The sequence below is a fragment of the Lycium ferocissimum genome, chromosome 1 (assembly GCF_029784015.1).
Source record: "Lycium ferocissimum isolate CSIRO_LF1 chromosome 1, AGI_CSIRO_Lferr_CH_V1, whole genome shotgun sequence".
In the NCBI taxonomy this organism is placed as follows: domain Eukaryota; kingdom Viridiplantae; phylum Streptophyta; class Magnoliopsida; order Solanales; family Solanaceae; genus Lycium; species Lycium ferocissimum.
In genome coordinates this window covers 34,779,417-34,786,477 of record NC_081342.1, presented here as the reverse complement: position 1 = coordinate 34,786,477, position 7,061 = coordinate 34,779,417, and positions in this window count along the sequence as shown.

The window sequence follows — 7,061 nt, the reverse complement described above, 5'->3', positions numbered from 1 at the left end:
TAATAATACCTCACTACCTTTTATAAATCTAGAAACTATCACATCTCGCAACCCTCGCGCCTTACCAAATCCAAATGTATCAACCTTACGATCCATACATCTTAACTTGCGCATTTACTTCCAAGTCTTTAATACCTGAAATACTCACCCATGCTATTAGTTAGCAATGCTTCAACATAGTCTACCACCAGTCACCAATCTTAAACCCCATGGAACATTCGTCATAACACTTATTCAGTTATCGTGAACTTACTCCTTCGAGCGTACTAAACAATTTCACCCCATCCAAAAAATAACGCCACCATAATCTACACCCGGCTCAAGTAATCCTGCTGCTTTGAATCCATATTCTTTCCTTTTTCCGGAGATGTACCTTACTCATCCCGATTCTCAATCAACTATACATTTATCTTAATTCTCCAATTTCCCTATTCCATTCAAATCACAATCACCACTATCGACCGATCATCACTTAAACCCACTCAAATTATACTGCAATATCATAAGTCCTGCCAAAAATAGTTCAGCCGATCCTGGAGATAGTAGTATACTGTTGACACCTAATTTTTACCTCCCATAATTTATTTTAATCATCCAGAGTCCTTGAATATTAAACGGAGTGAAAAATGTGTTTTTTAGAAGCCAAAATGATTTTATAAAATTATTTAGATAATACTTTACCATTCTCACTTGGTGAAATAATATTTATAAATATTACAAGTCATTTGGAAATTAATTTACATATTGTTAGAACAATATTGGTACATTCTAGAAAAATTAAATCAATTTAGTAAGTATTTCACTTCTTTTAATTCAAGGACATTGGTTATTTAAAATAAATATTCAATTTTACCACCTAACTTTAAAATTTTGCACAAGTAGGTCAATATGGTTAAAATAGGATTACAATAGAAATAATCAATTGAATAATCTAATTTTTTAATTTAATTAAAATGGCTAAATTTATGGTTTATTTTATTTAGGGCCATATTTTCAAAGTACAGAATTAATTGGAAAATTATTTAAAAGCGGTCTTAATTGCAAAAAAATGTTCAATTAGTGGACATTTCTTTAAATATGGCATTTGTTTAAAATATAGCTCCTCCCAATACATATGTATACATGGATATACGTATATATATGTATATCTCATGTATACATATGCCTAAATGGGCTGCCCTTTTTTTTATGGCCGAGCACAGTCCATTAAGGGACTGACCCGGCCCAAGTCCTCACTTAAGGGGTAAATTCCCCTTATCCTTTTCATTTTATCACAAGGCCAAACGACCCTTTAGGCCTTTCCTCTCTCAGGGTTTGAAAACCCTAGCGCCACCCCACCTCACTTTCTCTCTCCTACATTATACGTTGCTGGAAATGGCATAATCAAAGGGCCCGTATTGGTGTAGTGGCCTTTGTGTGTTTGAGAATGGCAAAAGCATTTATTGCTTTGCCATTTCTCAACTATAACCACCCAAACCCGACCCAAACAAGGTATTACTTTGCCTCCTCTTTCACTTTTCCGCAAATCAACGGTCAACTAGTACATTTTTCTTAATGATTTTTGTCTTGAGGTGATTTTGAATCCTCAAACCTCATTGGTTCGATTATAATCGCAGGGATCCATTGAGAGTGATCTGAATGTGACCCTTTATTGTTTATTTATTTGGAATCTTAGCCGTTGGATGGGAATTTGAGAAGAAAATTCTCAGAAAATTGGAAATCCCACATCGGTTGTCTTAGGGTTTCTCAAAAATTTTGGGATTCTATAAGTAGAACCCCCAATTTTCATTTCTAAAGGAGGGCAATTAAAAAACATCACTTGCATATTAAAAATCAAAATAGCTAGGGTTTTGGTAAATTTGCTTAGAAACCTTTAATTTTTTTTATTTAGTTAAAGTATTAAATATTTTGTTCTTTACGTGTGGCTGAGGGTGGAAGAAGACTTTCTTAAAGTTCATTCTTGACTAGGTTGCGCATCAAAGATGTGATTTTACTTCCCCTAGTTATTTTAGTTCATGTTAGTTAATTAGGTGTTTGTTTGTTTGGCTTAAACACGTGTGGAGCTATGTCTAATATCCGTCTTTCTTCTCTTTTATTATTTTATTGTCATTCTATGTTCTATTCGGGGCAACACAGGTTGTGCTTATGTGGCTTGATGTTGTGGTTATTTGTGATGTTTTAGTTTTATGATGTTGGTTTTATCTTAGTTTAATCCTATTTTATTTAATTCTGTAATTGTCTAGTCTTGTATGCACTTAAAGACTAATTGTGTAGGATTTAAGCATTCACTTGTAGGTCATTTGATTAGTTATGAGTTAGTTTAGATGAATAACTTGATAATTATGTAAATGTGTGTTAAAATTCTTCATAATTAGTTGGTCTGAGTTATCTTGTTAGGCTATGCTCCTTTTGGTTTATGATTTCTTAATGTATGACCTATGTGTTCAAATTTAATTTGTTATGAATCAGTTTAATCTAGAATTTCTTGGCATTAGTTATATCTGTTCAGCTTTGGTCAATCATGTGTGATATAGTCTAGTGTCTACCAAATCATGTTTTCACCTGCCTGGTTTCCTGCTCATATGTTGTTGTAAGGTCAGTAGGTGTTTGTGTTTGGATGTTCATCATGCTAGCTAATTGGTATACTCCTGTGTTTCATAAAGTGATGACTTGGCTTATAGTTTTCTTGCCTATTTTATGGGAATTGGTTTGCTCTAAGTGGGAATCGCTCATGAAATCTTTGGTATTTGATCAGTTTAAGTCACCTATATTTGAATGAAGCAATATGACATGACTAGCCTGTTAGTGTCCCAGTCTGTGAATCCTGTTTGCTTTAATATAATTACTGAGTGCTTGAGAATGTTTTGTAGTATTGAATCCTAGTTACATGTTAACTTGTGAGCCTGAAAAAGCATGTTAGTCTGTGTCCAAGTAAATATGAGGAGTATCATTAGTCCTTTTTTAGTTCATACATATCATCTCCTTTTGTGGCTGAGTGGCATGATTGATTGTTTCTGACTTTGGGGTGCGTTTGATTACAAATCATTCACTTAAAAAGGGGGTTTGATCTTTGTCACATAGTATTTGAATAAAAATAAGGCTTATTACTTGACTAAGTGGTTAGGATAAGGCATCATAAGCAAGTTTAACATCTGATGGTTTAAGATTGATTGGTCATAACATGTTTGTAAAGTTCATCATCCTGCCTTAATACTTACTTGGTTTTAATGATGTTCAGTTAATGTTTTGGAGTCCTCGCCATGTTAAAAACCAGTCTCGTTTTGTTGTTTGATTCAGTTTGGATCATGTACATTCATTATCTTCCTTGTTTGAGCCTAGCTTTATGCTTTGCATGGTCCACTCAACAATTTGAAGGCTAATAAATATGCAATGTCAGCTAACACTTATGTTTTTTTGTTTTTTGTTGAGTTCTGTTTCAAAAAGGTTTTAAAACTAATCAAGAACTATGCTTAAAACCAAACCATTTCACTCTTCCCTTTTATTGAGACACTGTCTGAAAAAATGAAGCATTCAGGCATAATTTACTTGGTCAGTTTTTTTGTTCAGATCTTGTGCCTAGTTTACATTTTTTTTAAAAGGGAGTTAAACACAACTTAGCTGAGTGGTGATCTGTTTGGATTCTGAATTTGCTCTTAGATTCCTAGTTGCTCCTCTGTGTTAGGAGTCTCTGTTTGGCAGGGTGCTTAGTTTGTAGTAGGCCTATTGGAAAAAACTAGAGCATTTTGAGTTATTTAAAAACTATCAAATCTTCTTTGGTATGGCTTGTTTCTTTGTTTTGATACATAAGTTAGTCTAATTTAAGTGAATGATAATATGCTAGGTGGCTTGCTTAATCATTTTGTTTATCTTACATATGATTCAGTCATTCACTAAGGTTAAAATAAACACTTACCCCTTATGAAAATATTGTTTTGAACCATGCTTCACAAATCTGCCACAAAGATAACTAAAATTGGATATATGTGCAGTTCATCTAAGTACTTTAAGGTCTATCTAAGTGAACGTAGCAGTCTTGTTACCTTCTTATGCTGTCAAGTATAATTTGGTTTTAAAATTTGGTCTCTTTAGAGTGTAAACTCTGCTGCTTATTTGATAACTGGTGTGTGACACCTAATAGCTATTACCTGTCTTTTCTTTAAAGTCTAGTCAACTAATTACTTAAGTTCATTTGTCTGTCTTGTGTTGCTTGCCTGGAGAATACCTTCCTAAAATTGATTAAGTGCTAATACTATGTATAGAGTAGATACACTAGTTCTATCTTTATCTAACTATGGATAATCTTTTTCTTTCTCTTGGCTATGTGACAGAATCACTTAAGCATCTCATTGGTCATGTTTGAATTCAATAGGATATTGATGTAAATGTTAAGATAGCCAAATTTGTTAGGTATATATCTATATTTATTGATTAGGGGTTGTTTGTTGTCACCATTAGATATACACTTTATCTCCTATAATACGATGAGCCTAACACATAAGTGGAGAGGCAAAATAGCACTTAGGGATTAAGCTTAAGCCGTCCCTGGTGTATACCATGCCTGGGGTTCCTGGAAACCCCTTGGATCTTTTATGGCATCAGGAATAAGAGGGTGAAAGCTTTCCCTTTTGGGCTGTTCTAGTCTCTCTATGGGTGTGTAAATCCATGGTATGTTGGTTGGTAGTGGTGTATGTTTCTTTGATTGGCATTGATCATTTTTTGCTTAAGGAAATAACATTATGTGTTTGTTTTATTATCATTCAGTTTTGGGCTCATAATTTGTTACTGTCTGCTTACATAAGTTAAATAAGAACCTTGAGTAGTGTATTTTCCTACAGCTCCTCTCAATATATTAGTGTTCTCCCCATATACAAGGTGATATACCAAGGTATACAGAGTATATTCACTTCTATACCCTCACTAGTGTATAGGAGTGATATATTCAGTATACTTAAGGTATATCATTCCTACAATTTACAATATGAATTAACTTTGTGCCAGTTTGGTCTTCTGGTCGAATGCTTTGTTTAATTGTTTGGTCCTTCCTTGCATACTAAATATGCTTTGTACTTGGGCTGAATGTTTCTTTTTTTTTTTCTCTGATCTGGTTGAGTGGCCCATGTGGGCTTTAGATTCCTCTTTTGTTATTCTACACCTTAGTTGTTTTCCCCTAAATACCAGGCTATCATTTGCTTAGCTTGTGTGCTTGTTTAGTTGGATTGCAAAATTATTTATATTTTAGTACCACTACTAAGGCATATACTAATTGTTACATCCCGTATTTTGAACGTCGGGACGATTCGGGTTAACTATGATAAGTTAGGATTAAGACCATTCCGGGATACGAAGTCGAGACGTGTGACCTTCGATTTTGTCGTGTGACCTAAGTGTGTATGACGTTATTGGTATGGAAACACCAAAGAAACTTCGGGACCAAAAGTGGAAATTGTGGAAGTTGACAATTATTGAAATAAATTGAGGAAAGAAAAGAAGCCATGTGGCCGGCCACCTTAGGAGTGGGCCATGGCCACATGGTTGGCCATTATTTGTAATATAAGGATGGCTTAGAGGGATTATTCATCATCATTTCAAGACTTAAAACAATCAAGAACCTTGGAGAGAAACATAGGGGCTGTTCGGCCAAGAACTTGAAAAAGAGAGTTCAAGATTTAGCCACCAAAAAAATTATTCTTCCAAGCAAACCTACTAATTCAAGGGTGCTTATTAGCGTGGAAGCGTTGTTGGAAGCGTTGGATTGTTCGTTTTCATCCTTGGCCAACTTTGGACAAAGTGAGGATTTGTGAAGAAAGGTAAATTCTAATCTTGTTTCATGAGTTATGGAAGGTTGATGTGTGTTGTTGTATGTTGTCATGGATGAAATTCATGAGATATGGCAATTTGAAGTTGGGCGTGTGTGTGTGAGTTAGCCGTGTATGTGTGTTGTGTGTTCTAAGTGATGAACTAAGTATTATGTAGTGTGTTTGGTTATTGTGGTGTGTTGAAATAAATGAAAATCATGAATATGTATGTGTGCAAGATTGGCCGAATATGGCCTTTGATGTGTGTCAAGAAATGGATTAGTTTCCTTGGAATTTTGGTTGTTGTCGTTATGTGAATTCTATGTTGGAAATAAGAGTTTAATGATTCGAATTGGTATTGTAAGTGTTGTGGGCTGATTTGGAAGGTTTGGTGCATTTAGTGTGATTTTTATGTTTATGGAAATGGCATGGTTAGAGTATAGATTGTTGGAGTAAATCATGTTTTGAAATCAAGGAATGTGTTAGAGTTGAAGTTCTCGGGTTGGGGATCATTTCGGGTGGATTGGAGTGTTTGTTGGATTGTTGGAAAGATTGTGTGTATTGTTTAAAGAGTTCTTGAATGTTGTTTGAGTGGTTTTGGATCGATAATTGAATATGCGTTAGTTTGATTACATGTTGGTTTGTAGAAGTATGTAGTTATAAAGTATAATTGGAATATTGTTGGAATGTGTGGAGAAGGATTTTTTAATGCTCGAATGTTTCAATTCGATTATGGATATTGTTGGAATGATTGTTGGTTTGTTGTGTTGTTGATTTAGCGAGTTGAACTCTCTATTGGTCCATTTATAAAGGAGAGAGTCTTTGCCCAATTTCTCAGAGGATTATGTATTAGTTGGAAATGAACTTCTAAATGCTCGTCGTACGATTGTATTTGTTGATGTCATGTAGATCTTGGGGAGTTCGAGATATAAGTTGAGTTGGATTAGCGTTGTATGCGAGCGAGTATGTAAGCTTAACCCTTCTTTCTTTTGGCATGTCTTAGTTTAATATAGGCTACGATACTAGCCTCGAGGAAATTCCATTCTCATGATCCGAGCATGTCTACGATTCGCGTTTGTCTTTTGGTACTCGTATGTTGATGTGGGAAAATATTGGTTTTTTGATGTTGTTGAAAAAAAAATGATTTTTTAAAGTTGCATAAAAACTTGGTTTTCAAAAAGGTTTTATTCTTAGCGATGTTGAAACTGACCGCTCATAACTTTCGACTAAGGGTCGGTTTCCTCATTCGTCGTGGGGGGTTGTATG